General features: G+C 37.0%; 1 pseudogene; it reads left to right on the top strand.

Annotated features, from left to right (window-relative positions):
* Positions 1-1,288: 1,288 nt before the first annotated feature.
* Positions 1,289-3,784, top strand: LOC143564196 (receptor-like protein EIX1; annotated as a pseudogene).
* The last annotated feature ends 15,302 nt before the right edge of the window (positions 3,785-19,086 follow it).

Raw genomic sequence — 19,086 nt, 5'->3', positions numbered from 1 at the left:
CACTGAGAAGAGGACGCGCAGACGTTGGGCTCTGCAGTGTGTTTGTTTTTCCGAAGACGTTTCATTAAAAAACGTCTGCGCGTCCTCTTCTCCTAGAAGCATTGTTCAAACCACTTCCAACCTCTTCTCCTCTTTTTCTTATTTTTTCATCAGACAACTACCAACAACGTTCCTTCTCCTCTCAAACCCTTCTCCTCTCAAACCCTAGCTCCACCCTCCACCGTCGGCTACCCTCCACCGCCGCTGCATCTCTCTCTCCACCACAGGGGAAGATATACCAGGTATATGAAATTAAAATGAGTTCAACACACGCGTGACGATCGTTCTCTCCTCACGACGCCGTTGGTAGCCGGTCTTCGGACCGGATCAAAGACGATGGGTGTTCGTCGATCATGGTTATGGGATCTTGAAGATGATAGAACTATTATTATTATTATTATTATTATTATTATTATACAACAATCTGTGAATTGGGGGTTTGATGGAAAATTAGAGCAAAAGGGGGGTTTGTGTACGGGGAACAAATTCTGAGGCGACATCAATTTTGTCACTGGTTGATAATATTATTATTATTATTATTATTATTATTATTATTATTATTATATGATTGTAGAGTAAACATTTGTTTTGGTGTTTTGAAGTTTGGAATGACTTCTCTCCTCTCCGTATAGTTTTTTTGTTAGTTGTTAACGTTTATTGTTAATTTCGTTAAATTATTATTAGTAGAGAGTGTAGGTTTGATGAATATCGTTATTAGCTTCAGTTTATTTAAATTTCAGTTTCAGTTTATTTTAGCAGTCTGCAGACGTTAAAAAACAAACAGTCTTCTTGTTGCAGACTACAGAGGTTTGGTCCACCTCTTCTGCTACAGATGTTTACAGATGTGGTCCACTGACTGCAGACATTTTACCTCTGAAAAAACAAACAGAACCTTAAACTATCTTGATATATAGTGGAACCATTCCCGTGTTCATTGGTTCCTTGACTCGATTAAGCTATCTTGACCTTTTCGTCAATTCTTTTAGTGGAACCATTCCCATGACCATTGGATCCTTGACCAATTTAAAGTATCTTGATATTTCTAACAATAATTTAAATGGAACAATTCCGATGCTCATTGGTTCCTTGAATCAGTTAAGCTATCTTGACCTTTCAAACAATTATTTAAATGGAAGAATTCCCACATCCATTGGTTCATTGATCGAATTAAATTATCTGATACTCGGTGGTAACTCTGTTTGTGGAAGCATTCCCATGTCTATTGGCTCATTGACCAAATTAATACATCTTCGACCTTTCTGACAACTATCATTTAGCCGGAACTTGCATTCCCCCAGAACTTGGAAACCTCACAAACTTACAAGAGCTTTCACTTGGAGAGCTAAGAAGTTGTACAATTGAAACCATAGATTGGTTATCCCATATTCTAACTTGAACAAACTCGATATGGGTGGCACTTCTCTCGCCAAAGCAAATAAGTGGGTAAATGTGATTATAAGTATTAAAAAACTATCATATTAAAGTTTGTGGGGATGTGACCTCTCACAGGTTGTGCATCCATATTCTTCATTATTTGCCAAATCCTCTTCTTCATCTACTGTTACCCTTGATCTCGTCGATAACAATCTCAACTCATCCATGTACCATTGGTTACTGCCATTAACTAGCAATAAGCTTCGTACTCTTAGGCTCTCTAAAAACATGTTGGATGGCAAATCTTTTGGTAATCTTTGTAGTTTGACATCTTTATATATTGGTTACAACTCTGTTGTTGTCAAATTTCCTGATTTCCTCAACAACTGGTCTGGATGCACATCATTTGCATTGCAATATTTGTATGCTTCTTACAGTCGGTTCACGGGTTCACTAACTGATGAGATCCAAATGTTTTCCTCACTCGAATATATGTACCTTGATCATTATGAGTTAAATGGACCAATAAGTGAAAATGTGTGGGAACTACCCAAGCTTCAAACCCTTGACATTTCTTCTAATTATCTTAGGGATGCCATCTCTGAAAACTTTGGGAGATCAAAGCTTCGTAATATTGATCTTTCAAAGAAATTAGTTAAAAGCGTTCTTTTCGAAGCTCACATGTCAAATATTTCTTATGTAGATTCTATTGATTTGAGTTCATGCAATCTAGGGCATAGCTTCCCTAAATGGATTCTGAATCTTAAAAATCTTACTCATCTTAATATTGCCAATAATAGAATTTCCAACACAATTCCTGTCTAGTTTTGGAACATTTGGCATTTTCAATTGACATATTTGAATCTCTCAGTCAACAACATTAGTGGGGAAGTACCAGATTTAGTATCCAGCTTTGACCCTAATTATTCTTCAAGAATAGATATTAGTTCAAACAACTTTTATGGTCATATAGCGAATGTTCCGTCTACTTCAGTATATTTAGATCTTTCCAGAAAAAACTTCCATGGAAGAATATCCTTTTTATGCCAAATGTCTAATGGGTTTTAGCATATTTAGACCTCTCGCATAACGCATTTACAGGAAATCTTCCAGACTGTTTGTGGTGTTTCAAAGAACTTGAAGTTCTTAATATAGGATACAACAATCTATTTGGAAGGCTTCATACCTCTGTTGAGTCATTAGTTGGCTTGAGGTGCTATCTTTATACAAGAACAACTTCTTCGGAAATTTGTCTTTGTCATTAAAAAGTTGCACGAAGTTAACATTTTTGGATTTAGGGGCCAAAAAGTTTACTGGGAATCTGCCTTCGTGGATAGGGGAAAGCTTATCAAGGTTGTATGTTCTTAGCCTAACATCAAACAAAATCCTAGGACCGATCCCTTTACAAATATGTCAACTTTCAAATCTTCAAATCCTGGACTTGTCAATGAACAATATTGATGGAACTATACCCTCATGCATGAATAATCTAACTATCTTGGTTCAAGAAGGATTCTTACATCAACAAAATGTACATAGTGTTTTGGATCCATCGTCCACTTTAACAGATAGAGGGGAAATTTACTTTTATCCCCTTTATGTTGACCAGAAAATGATCCAATGGCAAGGAAATATACGTGAATTCAGCACAAATCTAGGACTTTTCAAGGGCATTGATCTATTAGGAAATAATTTATCAGGACAAATACCTTTTGAACTAACTGATCTCCATGGATTAATTGCACTGAATTTGTCAAACAACGCCCTACTTGGGATGATTCCATGTAAAATTGGTGATATGAGAAATCTCCTAGCTTTGGATTTATCAAGAAACAACCTTTTAGGGGAGATACCATCAAGCATGTTCGAGATAAATTTATTAGAGTTTCTAGATGTGTCTTTTAATAACTTTTCAGGTAGAATTCCATCTTCCACTCAACTCCAGTCTTTTGAACCTTCAAGATACACAGGAAATGATCGACTATGTGGACTTCCCTTAACCAAATATTGTCCAGGAGACGAAGCTTCAGAGGTACCACATATGGTAGTTGAAAGTAAGGATGATGGGAAAGAGTTCAATGAACTTTGGAGATGGTTTTACATAGGTGGTGCCATTGGCTTCCCTATCGGATTTTGGGTGGTGTGTAGCACTTTACTTCTCAATCATCATGCGAGATATGTTTTTTTTCACTTCATGGATAGCTTGCAAAACATGGTTTATGTCAAGGTGGTGGTGTTCACTGGAAAATTGCGAAGGCTTTATTATAAATAGCTTGTCTCTTGTCTGTAATATTCAAGTTGTTTTGAACTACTTATTTGTGTTAGTATTTAAGGATACAAGGGTAGTGGCTATGGAAGTTGTAATATGAGACTTCTATGAGTCCCCTTTATGAATAAAGTTGACATAAACACCATGGGTGGTCATTTCTCTACCTAGTGTCAAAATAGAATAATCTAATGTATAAAAAGATTTGAGAAACTTCTTCACATAATTTTAAGGGATGGGGTGGAGAGTGGAGACTAGCAATTAATCGGGATTAGTCGAGATTAATCAGATCGGACTTTAATGTATATTTTTCAGTTTTATATATGCACACACGCATTTTATATGTAATTTTCTGTTTTTATACATACACAAACATATTTTGGCCCGGAATTGACTGGAACCTCGACGGAAAGCGCTGATTTTGGTCGGAATCTCACTGGAAAACGATGATTTTGGTAGGAATCTAGCCGGAAATCGCTGATTTTGGCCGGATTTGACCGTTGACCAATTAATTGGCCGACTAGCCCAAAATTAATCAGTGAAGTGGGGACTAGCGATTAGTCGGGATTAATCGGTGTCTAGTCAGAAGTTTTGCAACACTACACACATACACAAACATATATATATATATATATATATATATATATATATAGAGAGAGAGAGAGAGAGAGAGAGAGAGAGAGAGAGAAGTAGGATAATAAAATGAGAAATGTAGGAACCAATGATATTTAAACACGTGTTTCTCTACGAATTTAATAACAAAGGCATGGCAGTCTTTTTTGTCCCAAGAATTTGTTTAACAAATTTGCATTTAATTAAGGACGCGTTAGAATTAAATTTCTTCTTCACCCATGCTACATTGTTAATCACGAATCCCCGTCATAAAAAAATATGTTGAATGGAGAGTTTCGTTGCCCGACTCTGGTGTGCACCCGTAATAAGAATCTAAACAAGTCGTGTGCGGGTATCCACTTATTTGATCTCATTATAATTTATAATCCTATTGGTACTTAGGGGCTTCGCTCTAACAACTCGGGTTTTTCGATTAATATATTAATATTTAATACCTGACCCGTTTTCGTGTTTGGGTAATTTTATCAATAAAATACCGCATTTATTGAGTTACTATTATTATTTTAATATTATTGTTTAATATTTTATTTAACTAGCATAATAACTTCGATATATATATATATATATATACACACACACAATTCTAACTCTAGACAATACTTTAACCTATTTTATATCATCATCTAAAGTTTAGGGACCTCATTGCAAATTTCATTTGAACATTATATTATATTACTAAACCAAACCCGTTAACCCAAGATCCAGATCCAGCTCCACCCGTAACCCGTTCTTCGCTTGTACCTTAATTCTCGTTGCATAATTGAAATAGATTCTCCTAAATCGTTTGTAAAGGAGAAACGATCTATACCGACATATATAATTTAGAAAACAAGATCAATATGATGCGGATTAACAAAATTAATTAAACCGTCTTTTATCACCATATCAATATACCATTAGCAGTTGATAACAATTCAATTAAACTTATATACACATTGATCATGTCCTCGCGATCAAAACTCTATGGGTAATTGGTTTAAAACCTTCTGCAACCATCGCAATTAGCTCGTCTAGATCGTCGGCTGTTTGTTCATGATTCTCCCTTAATTCGGTATCACACAAGGTAATTTTTATATGCATCGTGTTTACCTTTAAGACATTAACGATTACCCCATAATTAATTAAGAAGAAAAAATGGATTAATCAATTTTAGATTGTTAGGGTTCTTGGGGATTTGAGGATTTTAACTGATTCAATATGTAAATTATCATTCTCATTTTATAACCAAATGGATACACCAGCCCAGTGGCTGGTGTGTGTATGTGTTTAACTCACTGAACCGGCCAGGGGTGCGGGTTCGAGCCCCCTGGACGCGGTTGTTGTTTTTATTTTTTTTAAAAGGTTTTAAAGGTAGTAATATTAATTATGATTAATAGTAAATATAAAATAAACAATATTTTATCAAACCGATATCTTTGAGTTCGTTTTCTTGTCAATTAAATCTCGTCACAAGCTTTTGGATATGTGTGTGTGTGTATATATTTATGTTCATATATATGTAGTATATATTGTTTTAAATAAACCTTATTAAAACCCGACACCTTTAATTTCACGTTTTCTCGTCGTTGAGCGGTTTTACAAACTTTTATCTTTATTATATAGGTAATATTTTTTTTTAATCAAAAACATAATAAACGTGTTAACTATATATTTAGCATTAAATTTTGTCAAAGATTCAAGACAAATATTTATTAAATATTATTATGTGTATTACTACATAATATAGTTATCTATTTAAAAACTTATGTATTTATATTTAATTTATTCGGATAATTTTAAGTATATTTAATATTAAAATTAGTTATTTAAATTATTAATTTATAAATTTGATTATATATTTATCATATCAAGTAAACAAGGGTGATTTTATAAATATTAAAATAATGATTTTAATAAATAAATGATAATCTATAATATTAATCTTTGCAATAATAATCACTATGAAAATCAATCGTTCGATTCAGTAATATTCTAATCACAACATTATTCAATTCACATAGAAATCTTAAAGCCACTATTCATGTTATATCTTTTATAATTAAATTATATTATTATATTTAAACTAGGAATTCTTGACGGTAAATCCCGAAAGGTTGATAATTCTCACTTGTGTCTTGTTCCGCTCATCAAGGTGAGTAATCACTCCCCTTTTTACTTATTTTAAATCTTTTGGGGACATATGCGTAATTACAATATTTATATATTATCTAGTATTCATAACCACAACTGTTTAATCCTTATGTGTATATCAGTTTATGCCTAACTTGCTGTTTGCTTACTTGCTTTATTTGAATATGTTTCGGAGAGGTCCAACATATTCTCATTATAGTATGATCATATGACTGTCGTAGTAGCCATCTCCCAATTCATCTTGCATCGAGCTTACCGAAAACTCATCTTTGGTAACCAATTCCCGATGAATGGCAACGATTTAGCCCTATCTTTATGTTTGTGTGATTTGTTTATATGCTATGGTTAAATTGCTTATCTCACATGAACAATTTGCATTTTTCTTTATTTATTATATATTATTATAGTAGTGTCTTAAACTGGTGTTTTTCTCACTCAACATGTGTTGTTGACAAACCTTTTCTATTTTATACGCATATGCAGGTCATTGTTTGAACTAGTTGCAAGCTTTGGTGAATATTTAGCGAAGAATTTAAGCTAGAAAAATTCTAATCAAGATTATTTGAGATATAAGTTTGTGTTGTTTTATGATTATGGATTATATAACTTGTACTTGAATTATTTGAATAATTTAATCGAATTAAATAGATATTGCCACTTTTAATTATTGCATGATAGTACATTGAGAGCTGTGAGCAATCAGCTAACGCCCCAGCATTTTCGCCTTAGGTTGGGGTGTGACATTCGCCCCAAATTCATGGGGGGGTTCCAAGGGGGCAACACCCCCTTAGCGGGGGTCCGAGGGGCAGTGCCCTCGGTTGGGGTCGAGCTAACAGAAGAGTATTTGTTGTTTTGAAATTCAAAACTTATTAAAATTTAATTAAATTTCTTTCATAAGTTTTAATGATAACTAAATTTGTTGTTTTGAAATTCAAAACATGTTAATTGTTTTGATAATTGCAAAGCAGTTGTCACCCAACCCTAATATGACCGATTTTGATCATACGAAAATTCTTTCTGGTTCATCATACACAAGCAAAAACCATACTTTATTCTTGCTCTCAAATATGAGTTTCATCCGGTTAAAATATATATTAGGGAACCACAAATAATTTTGATCTAATAGTGTTTACACGACTCTTAGGTATCCAAAGATACTCATTTGCAGTAAATTCCCCAACAACCCACTGAACTCTTTTCAGAAGCGTAACAACATCTGGGTCAAGGGACCCAAATGTATCAAAAGCAAAAAGAATGAATGCATTTTGATTACTGGCACAAACTGATGTGTGTGTGCGGTGAGATATAAAATGGCAACTGAATTGAGGTTTTAGCTTTCGCACAAGATCGTGTTTTAAATTCATAAAAGTGATTTCTACTAAGACTAAACACACACAAAATAGGCAAGTGTACCTATCGTATGTATAGAATAGTATTGGTAAGAACCAAGTATTGATCCGTGGACACAAATGATTCTAATAATGAATCTTCGTCTTACTTTAATCAGAGGGTTTAATCATTTTGAGGTAGATTTTTTTTTTTAACTTTTTATGAAATAGAAAAAAAACTTATATATAATATATAGGTGACAAGAAGAGAAATTCTAAATGAGTATTTCAATTATATAAAGGTTACTATCTAAGATCAAGAATTCACTCCATTTATCCTTGATGATTATAAAATAAACATGTGATAAACTTACTGAAATAATATAAGATAGAATAGCCCCTCATTTCTAAGTGAACATATTCTATGACATAAAAGAAAGTAGCATACGCATTTTAAAGTCAGCCCTTTCCTAATGTCATGCTACCACGAGAATGTCAATTTAAGTTGGCAAGTAGTTTAGTAAAGTAGAAGGATTAGTATTGACTTCGATTTCTCAAATACCAATTCTGACAACTTCGGGTGGTTATAGTTTAGTCACACAACCTCCCCTTGGTTGATTTAAGTAGGTTATAATTACACATTCCGTTGACATATGATTTCTTTAACTAGCATGATAACCTAAGCAATCGTGTTAACAATGTTATTTCAGAATTACCAAAACTAGAGAAATAGATCATAGCTTATATCTCTTCATTTCTAAGTACAGTATAAGGATCCATGTTTCTATAAATTATCAAAGTATTATTTCTTTCAAGAACATGAATCGATCATGAATGATTGTTAATCACCAACTTTGAATTGTTGAATTAAGATAGTGAAACATTTCTCATCAAAAGATAATTGCAAGATAGCCATGTACTTTACTAAACTAAATCACATGTTAAACATAATCATCAAATAAAACAAAGCTTCTTCATAGATTTTAGATGGTAAATGGAGTTTAGCTCATAATGAGTATGGTTATGAACATTAAAATGAATGATGATAACAAACACTTGATTAAACTAGAGCAATCTAACCAAATGTGGATGAATCTTCCTTTTTAATGATGACGGTGGATGATGATTATGATGATGGATGATGATAATAACCTCCAAGCCTTCAAACTTCTCACAAGATCTTCAAAATGAGTGCAATGTGGGTGTTTTTATAAGAGAAACCCGTTTAGAGATCTTCTTCAAGCATACTCATCAAATGCAACAAAGAGCCTCTATTTATAGGCAGTCTGGAGTGAGAAGCACGGCCCCGTGCTCCTGAGGCACGGTCCCATGTGTAGGTGTCCAGTTGCATTAAATGCTGTCAGATCGTACATGATGGCTCAGCCACGACCCCGTGTTTCTTGAGGCATGGCCCCGTGCTTTATTGTGACATGTGCTAATTCTTTTTGTCTTATCTGAAAGGTGACCACGACCCCGTGGTTGAGAAGGTATGGCCCCGTGCTTTTGTCTTCAGTATATGTCTTTTCTTGTAGATTTTTGTCTTTTCTTGTGTTTAGAAGCATGGGGGCGTGTTTCTTGTTTTTCTTGTGTTTTCTTCCGTTTTTCTTCGTCTTTTCGATTGTTTCTTCGTTTGAGGCTTGGGTTTACCTGAAATTGCATTTTATTATGATAAGTAGCCTTCTGAGCTATGCTATTTGATAGAAGTTGCAGTTTTTATTGATTATTTGATGCTAAAAAGATGTATATTTTTATATACATCAAACATCCCCACACTTGAACCTTGCTTGTCCTCAAGCAAGCTACTTATAAATATTCTCTAAAAATAGCAAGTTAGGACCATAGCTTAAACATCCCCAAAGAGTTCCTAAGAAAATGGGAACAAAATGACCAACCTTAAATCATAAGAATATATGTAGTGACAAATAAAAAGGCGATTTGTTTTAATGAGCTTCTGTTTATGCAAAACGTCACGTTCTCACAATGTTCACTCTCACTCGGTTTTATATCTGATCATACATGTGATGTATGTTTGTGAACACTCTTAGCCAAGATGTAACCTGTGATAAATAAGCTTGTAACAAGTTCAAATCTCCATCTTTGTGAAGGGTTGCATAGATTAGAAGGTAATATGGGTTGGTTCTGTTTGAGTAGGAATTTGGTATTTGGTGGTGGTTCAAGGGTTTGGGTTGGTAAATACAACTTCTGCTGATTTAACGGGGGTCTTGAGATGTCTTCGATTGTTGGCTTCTTCTCCCCCGAAATATAATTATTTTTACTGAGTTTTATAAACCTAGTGACTCTTTTAAGGTCCATTCGTCAAGACCGGTTTTTGTCGAGGATGTGGATCGGTTCTTCCTCAATCCTACTCTGAACATAGCTACCAACTATAATGGATCGTTCGACTTTTAGCCTAATAGCCCCCACTCTCATTAGTTCAGTATATTCATGTTGAGACTGAGTTTGACTTTTTCTACATCTTCCTTCGTGAGACCAGTTTCCACAGCCTAAGCATCGTTCGTATCTTTTTGCTCTTCTTTTCATTGCGCTTTTGGAAACTCCACAAAATGGTGGCCTTTGTTCGTTTTGGCACCACCTTTTCCTCACCTCATTGCTAAAGAGAAATATTCTCTCCTAAGTTCTGGAGGGAACCTAGGTTTTGCAAAATATATGCAGTAAATGAAATTGAAATCGAAAGAATGCATTTCCATTTCTTTAGGGTCTGTCGGTAAAAGACCAGTATTGTATTTTTCTGGCGAGAGGGATAAAGTGGTAAGGTTTTGGTTCAAGGTTTTCGGGTTTTGTAATTTGGAGGATGGTTTGAGGGGTTTGTATTGATATTACATTCTTCCTTATATAACGCTTCGTGCGGTCTTGAAATGAATAATTGTGACAAGTTCTAAATCACACGAAACATATGACTCACTCAAATCTTCTGAAAAAAATATATATGGCATTAGGTTTATCTCACAGTAACGGAGGAATTGGGTATAAACGCCATATTTTGCATAAATTTATTCTCAATATTACAAAACTTCTTTTTACTTTTTCACTTTTTGGTTATAATAGATTTGTAGTTGGTTATTTGCAAAAACTTTTCTTGGATTTTTCTTTTTGGTTTTGTCGTAAAAATAGTCTTTATTTGCTAAAACAATTTTGTTTTTTTGAGAATAATTAATTGAGCAAGCAATGAGAATAATTCATTGAGCAAGCAATTGGCTAAGTAATTCTCCTCCATACACTTGAATCTCACATTGTCCTCAATGTGAAAAGATTCATATAAAGATTAAGATTTCGAATGAAGTATGGTGGGTAAAATGGAGAGGTACTTCCCTATGGGTTAACAAAATTTCGACAGAGCGTCCCCTGTTTTAATTCAGTTTCCATGTTTTGTACCTGAATAATAAAAACTGCAAACAACCAAGCATAATTCTACTGAAAATTTGGTATGGAATCATCCATACCCTGCCCACACGGGCTAAATAAGTAGCTACTAAAACTTCTTGGCACCTGCGGCCATAAGAAGTATCCAACCAACCAAACAAACAAGTGACAGAATGTACATTCTTCAAACAACAATGATAATAATGTTATAAAGGTACTACCAGCCCATCCTACCCCCATGACGAGCTGGGGCCGGCTCCTGATGATAACGGGCCTCGCTGCTGGTGGTAAGTGCGGTGGAGGGTATGTGGATGTGGTGATCCTCCTCTCCTCTCGGGAACGTCCTGGATCATCATGTCGGCCGGGTCCTCGGGATCCCAAACCTGGTTTTGGCCATCATGAAATCTCCTCACCTCTGGGTCTCTGTTGATCTGCTGGGCCATCTGCATGCTGATACAAAAACCAAGGTTAAGAGGGATCGGGTCAGGGCTACGGGTTCCCTCTGTGTATGCATGGTAAGCTTTATACAGCTTACAGATCCACGGTCCACTAAAAATCGGGGTGTTTGGGCTCTTTGCATTTGCATTTGTTCTGAAAAGTTCGCAGAACAAGTAGGTGATGTTGCAAGGTGTGTTATTCTTCATGCAATACAAGGCCCATAAATCCCTCAAGTTCACCACCCATTCACTTTGACCACGAGCGATGACTGTGTGGCTAAGTAATCGGTGAATGTATCTCATAAGCGGGTCGCGTAGCGCAGTGCTCTTTGAGCTGCTTGCAATGTAGGTTTCATCCCCGTAGCTTAACTGTTGCTATGCTTGTAACCTTGTGTTTCCAGCCACCGCGTATTCATCAGCATCTTCGTCTACGAATGTGGTTGCAGCCTCGTACCAGATAGGTCTGTTTGTTTCTTCACTTGTATAAATTCTCAAATCGATCCCCAGTTGGGTGACCGCTGTTTTATAGCATTCTCCTCCACACCTAAACTCGACTGCTTCTTCATCCCACATGTACAGATTTCTTGACTTAAAAGAAAAAGAGGCTAAGAATTCCTTGGTTAAATCGGTTATAGCCTTCCCTTTTTTATTCAAAACCCGTCGCCATGGTCCTTTCACAATAGTCTTGTATCTATTCCACTGATTAACTTGCATCAGTGTATCCTTGCAAGCATAAAAGTTCGGTTCCGGAAAGCGTCTGTTAAGGTAAGTCATCCGAGTTTGTGCCCTCTGATCCCTTTCAATGCATTTTGGGAAGATCAGGAATGCATGTACATCGTCCCCATATTTGGCCATCCTGCAATTTATACCCAAATCAGTTAAATTTTAACAAAAATTTTGAAAAAGCTAGAACAAAACCTGGACCACGGTGTCGTGCTTTTAGAAGCACAACCCCATGTTTTGCAACAGCACGGTACCGTGCTGTTAGAAGCACGACCCCATGCCGCTGGTTCTATTGCAGTTTAACCTAAAATCTGATTTTGACTTTTGTTGACTAGAAATCAACCACGGGTCTTGTTTTCCAAAGCACAGCCCGTGTTTTTATTCCTAATCTATCATAATTAAGACTCGAACTTGCGATTCCAATCGGTTTTAATATATTATTCGGGTTCAAGTTTTAAGCAAATCATCTAAGATCCGAACCCGAATTGTTTTTCTTAACAAAACACAAGTGTAATCTATCTAATAACTCATTATCCTAGATCTAACAATTAACCCATCTAATTTCCGAGGTTGTACCCGATTTTATCAATTGGTGTGATTTGGGGCTTGATTTAGACCTAGAATGATGAATTTGAACATTCGATTTATTAACTTAACATACCTTTGGTCGGAAATCGAAGATTTGAGGCAAAGATTTGAGAAATTGGTGACAGGTTGGCGGTTTTCGGTGTTAGAACGAAGTGGCTTTAGGGTTAAGTGAATGGAAAATGTTATTTTAATTGAAAAAGATTCGTAACTGCACTGTTAACAGAAGCACGGCCCCGTGCTTTTGAGAGCACGGTACCGTGCTGCAGGTAACAATCAGTTTCCTTTTGTTTTGCTGTTTGTTTGTCGGGCTGGTTCATTTTTAACTAATTTTCCTTGAGGATTAAGGTTAAGATAGAAATTAAAATTCCTAATCTTCATTGAACATAAAACACATAATTAAATATAATAGAAAGAAAAGTAAACAACAATCCCAAATCACGAAACATAAAACTAGCAAGAGCAATTCTTAACAAGACAAAGTCTGAACTTCTAACGACCACCATTCCCGAACAAGTCTTGAATGTGTGGTGGGGCTCTTTTAGCTTCCAAGAGAACAGAAAGCATTTTATCGAGCTTTGCGATCTCTCGATTAAGATAGTTGAGCTTGAAATCCACATCTTTGTTGTGGCTATCCACAACATGGAAATTCTCAAACCGGAGTAGCTCGACTTTGTTGGTCAGCTCGATTAGGCGAGCCTCAGTTTGGATGTTACACTCGACTTGGTCTCTCACGATGCATTGGAGCCTCATGATGTCTTCCTCAAGGTTTGAGGAAGAATCACCATGCTTGTTCTTTCTCACTGGTTTCCATTCCTTTTTCTTACTTTCCATTTCAGTAAACTTGTGTTTAGTATGAATGGAATAGTGAGTTTTGCATGCATTATATAGAGACTGTAACGTATGGCACGACCCCGTGCTTCTTGTAGCACGGCCCCGTGCTGCTAGGGGAATAAATGTTTCTGATTCAGAGAATTGTACGAAGGCAGCGCGTATCATGCTGAAGATTCTAGGGTAACCACGACTCTGTGCTTCAAGAAGCACGGCCCCATGCTTTTTGTCACTGAAAATTTTCTTTATTTCTCAGCCAAACGCGAGAGCCGGAATTTTTAGAATGATGTTTAGCATGTTATTTCAATAGTTTGAACATCCTAAAAATTACTTTTCATTAAAATTAAAAATCCTAAAACAATTATGGGATAAGCCCGGTTTTCTTTGAAACGTAAAGTTACTCGGGTTAAGCCCGAGGGTCCTAACACAATGTTCCTAGCACACTTGTTTACAAATGAAAAACAGAAAACTAAAGTTCCTAAATTTCATCAAAGGGTTCTCCTCCACTGAATGGTCCTGGTTGTGGAAATTTCGTGAAGCCGAGAACTTGAAACTGGAGTTGTTCGTTAATGTCTCAAAGTTTTATTTTCATATTCTCCACTAATTCGGTGAGTTGAACGAGACGCATCTCTGCGAGGAGATTCATTTTGGTGAGTTCTTTGACGAGTTCTTGGAGTTTCATCAAAAGCTCGGTTTTGAATACGTGTCGGGTTTTGTTTCTCGGTTGTCGAGAAATGAGAATTGCTTCACTCATCTCAGTAGGTATTTTTATAAGGGAGTGTTTTGGTTTGGGTTGGTGCAAGGAATGCATTGGAAAAAGGTGCCTTTTATAGCCAACCAGATGTCAGACACGGCCCTGTGCTTGGTGAAGCACGGCCCCGTGTTTTTGGTCTGACAATTCTGTTACAAATCAGTCTGACTGAGATTTTTGCAGCGAAGATTCTGGCCCACAATTTGTAGCACGGGACCGTTCTTCTAGGAACACGCCCCCGTGTTTTGAAACATAATTTTTTTTTAATAAAACTAATATTTACAAGGCCTAGTTTTGACGAGGGTCTTGGCTAGACCCTTCTCTTCATGCTTACTGGGTTGGTTGGAGGATTGTTACCTCCGAAACATCTTCAAATGGCCCATCGATGTATGGTTTTAATCGATGTCCATTAACCTTGAACTTGTGGCCATCAGAATTTGAAATTTCGACCGTCCCGTAGTCAAAGATTGATTTAACTATGTATGGACCTGTCCAACGAGATTTCAATTTTCCTGGGAAAAGACGTAAACGTGTGTTATATAACAGTACTCAATCGCCAACTTGAAAATTTTTGTTTCCTTTTAAATGGACGCCGTGTAAACGTTTAGTCTTTTCTTTGTAAGACCAGGAGTTTTTATATGCTAGTGCTCTTAGTTCTTCTAGCTCATGAATCTGACCATACCGGTTCTTACCGGCGGACATTAGATCAAAGTTCACAGCTCTTAGAGCCCAGTAGGCCTTGTGCTTGAGTTCTACTGGTATACGACATGCCTTTCCATACACAAGTTTGAATGGTGTTGTTCCTATGGGGGGTTTTGTAGGCCGTCATGAGGGCCCACAAAACGTCATCTAACTTTTCTGCCCAATTTTTGCGTAACATCCCTATAGTTCTTTCTAGAATCCTTTTGATCCCTCGATTCGAGACTTTTACTTGCCCACTAGTCTGAGGATGATATGGTGTTGCCAGTCGGTGGTGAACTCCATATCGTGCCAAGACTTTGTTCATCAAAGCATTACAGAAGTGGGTACCCCTGTCGCTGATTAGGGCTTTCGGAGTGCCGAATAGTGAAAATAACCTTTTCATAAATCGTACTACAACCCGAGCATCGTTAGTGGGAAGAGCTTGAGCTTCTACCCATTTAGACACGTAGTCTACTGCTACTAGGATGTATTTATTCCCGAATGAGTTAGGAAATGGGCCCATGAAATCTATTCCCCATACATCAAAGACTTCACAAATTTGAATGCTTTTTTGAGCCATCTCATTTTTGGCTGAGATGTTTCCGGCTCTTTGACAAGCATCGCATGTTTAGATCAAAGCATGTGTGTCTTTATATATGGTGAGCCAGAAGAATCCTACATCAAACATTTTTCTGACTGTGGTTGAGGTCCCATGGTGTCCACCAGTTGGTACTTCATGACAGTGTTTGAGAATATTTAAGGCTTCCTATCCTGATACACACCTACGAACTACCTGATCAGCACCTATCCTAAACAAGTACGGATCTTCCCAGAAGTAGAATTTAAGGTCGGAAAAGAATTTCTTCCGTTGTTGATGAGTTAGCCCTTTTCTTAAGATTCTGCAGGCTAAATAGTTTGCGAAATCGGCAAACCAAGGACTTTCGTCTTCTGCCTACACGACTGCTTGGATATGCATGAGAACTTCATGTGGAAAATTATCATTGATAATTTCCTCATGATGTTCCTTTGAAGCTGGGCATTCTAAGCGTGAGAGGTGGTCTACGGCTACATTCTCTGCTCCTTTCTTGTCCTTGACTTCTATGTCGAATTCTTGAAGTAAGAGAATTCATCGGATAAGTCTAGGTTTGGCATCCTGTTTGTTGAAGAGGTATCGTATAGCGGCATGGTCGGTGTAAATTATGGTTTTGGAAAGAACTAGGTAGGATCTAAACTTTTCAAACGCAAAAACTACTGCTAATGACTCGTTTTCTATTGTAGTGTAATTTTCTTGTGCATCATTAAGAGTTTTAATAGCATAGTAAATTGGGTGACAATGTTTTTCTTTGCGTAGTCCGAGTACGGATCCAACTGCAAAGTCGCTTGCATTGCACATGATTTCGAATGGAAGGGTCCAATCGGGTGTAGTCATGATTGGTGCGTTGACAAGTTTGTCTTTCAATATGTTGAATGATTCAACACACTCTTCAGAGAAGAAGAATGGTGCATCTTTCTCTAGAAGTTTGGTCATAGGTCTAGCAATTTTGGAGAAGTCTTTTATGAAACGACGATAAATTCCTGCGTGACCTAGAAAACTTCTAATGGCTTTGACTGAAGTTGGTGGTGGCAGTTTGGATTTGGTTTCTATTTTGGCCCTATTAACTTCTAGTCCTGCTTGGGATATCTTGTGACCTAGAACAATGCCCTCTTGAACCATAAAATGGCATTTTTCCCAGTTGAGTACTAAATTCACTTTTTCACACCTAGCCAACATTTTGTCTAGGTTTTTCAAACAATGATCGAAGGAGTCTCCAAACACTGAGAAGTCGTCCATGAAAACTTCCATATAGTGTTCGATCATTTCATGAAAGTTGGCCACCGTGCAACGTTGGAAGGTGGCCGGAGAATTACATAGTCCAAATGGCATTCTTCGGTAGGCAAAGGTGCCATACGGACATGTAAAGGTGGTTTTCTCCTGACCTTCAGGAGCAATGGGGATTTGAAAGTATCTGGAGAATCCATCAAGAAAACAATAGAAAATTTTTCCAGATAAACGTTCAAGCATTTGATCGATAAAAGGAAGTGGAAAATGATCTTTTCTTATGGCGTCATTAAGCTTCCGGTAGTCAATGCAAACTCGCCAGCCTGTAATGGTCCTCACTGGTATCAGCTCGTCATTTTCGTTCATTACAACCGTCATTCCTCCCTTATTGGGTACTACTTGAACTGGACTAACCCAAGGTGAATCCGATATTGGGTAGATTACTCCGGTATTAAGGAGTTTGATTACTTCCTTCTTCACCACATCTTGCATGTTGGGATTGAGATGTATTTGATGTTGGACCACGGGTTTGTATTCTTCCTCCATGAGAATTTTGTGAGTACAAAAGGAAGGACTGATTCCCTTGATATCCATGAACTTCCATGCTATAGCCTTCTTATGGTTCTTAAGAACTTCAAGAAGTTCGTCCTTCTCTTTTATAGAAAGGTGAGATGAAATAATTACTGGGAGTTGAAAGTCATTTTCCAGAAAGGCGTATTCGAGATGATTCGGTAGTTCTTTTAACTCTAAGGCTGGTGGTTCTTCGATTGATGGTTTTGATTTTTCATTGCATTCGGTGATCTCACATACTACTTCTGATGTATCTTGATTGTTGCTGTTAGTGTTGAGATTTTCATTTTCTAAAACATGTTTTGTATTAATGTCCATTAAGATTTGTGTTTCGAGTGAGTTAATGATGGAGGAATCTCGCACATAGCAACTCATGAAAGAATCGATGATGTCGACACAATATAATGTGTCATCGTGATGTTGCGGATGTTGCATAGATTTTCCTATGTCAAAAGTGATTGCCTCGTCATTGACCCTGAGAGTGAGTTTGCCGGTGCGAACGTCAATGATAGCCTTTGCAGTGGCTAAGAAGGGTCTTCCTAAAATCAGAGGGTACACTTTTGTCTTCCTCCATATCTAGAATCACAAAATCTACTGGGAAAACAAATTTGTCAATTTTGACAAGTATGTTTTCAACAATGCCCCGAGGATATTTAACGGATCAGTCAGCTAACTGAATGCTCATGTTGGTGGGTTTTGGTTCTCCTATCCCTAGTTTTGCAAAAACCGCATAAGGCATTAAGTTAATACTAGTTCCTAAGTCAGCCAGGACATTGCTAACAGATAAGTTTCCTATGAGACAAGGGATAGTAAAGTTCCCTGGATCGGTCATCTTCGGTGGCAGTTTGTTCTGAAAGATAGCTGAGGATTCTTCATTCAAGGTGACGTGTGAGAGTTCCTCCAGCTTCCTTTTGTTTGTCAACACTTCTTTGAGAAACTTTGCATATTTTGGCATTTGGGCTAAGGCTTCGACGAAAGGGATGTTGATGTGGAGTTGTTTGAAGAGTTCTAAAAACTTCCCGTACTGGGCTTCCAATCTTTCCTGTTTCAGCCTTCCAGGGTATGGAATAGGTGGAACATAAGTTCGGACTGGTTCCTTAGGTTGTACGGTGCCTGTTGGAACTAGTATCTCCTGTGTTTTGTCAGGGGGTTCCTCCTCCTTAACTGGTTATGAGGTTGGTAAGGCAACAGTGGTTGTGCCACTTCGTAATGTGACAGCGTTGGCTGTCGCATTTGGGTTTATGATAGTGTTACTTGGAAGAGTGCCAGGTGGTCTTTCAGACAATTGTCGGGCAATTTGTCCGATTTGAGTCTCTAGATTCTGTAATGATGCTTGTTGACTTTTCAGGTCAGCTTCATGCTTCAATAATACTCCGCTGATATCAACGACTCTTGAGTCGGACTTCTTTTCTGCTTCGTTTGTTTTGGTCATGATTTGGATCAGCATTTCTTCAATTTTTTATTAGCTTGGATGTTGATGGCTACTGAAACTTTGATCATGAAATTGTGGTTTAGGCTGGAAGGATTGATTCATTGGT

The sequence above is a fragment of the Bidens hawaiensis genome, unplaced genomic scaffold (genome assembly GCF_021521415.1).
Source record: "Bidens hawaiensis isolate Kalapana, Puna unplaced genomic scaffold, B.hawaiensis_p1.1 tig00021833_1, whole genome shotgun sequence".
NCBI classification, from domain to species: domain Eukaryota; kingdom Viridiplantae; phylum Streptophyta; class Magnoliopsida; order Asterales; family Asteraceae; genus Bidens; species Bidens hawaiensis.
The sequence above is the reverse complement of the archived record's forward strand: the minus strand, read 5'-3'. Positions and strand labels throughout refer to the sequence as shown.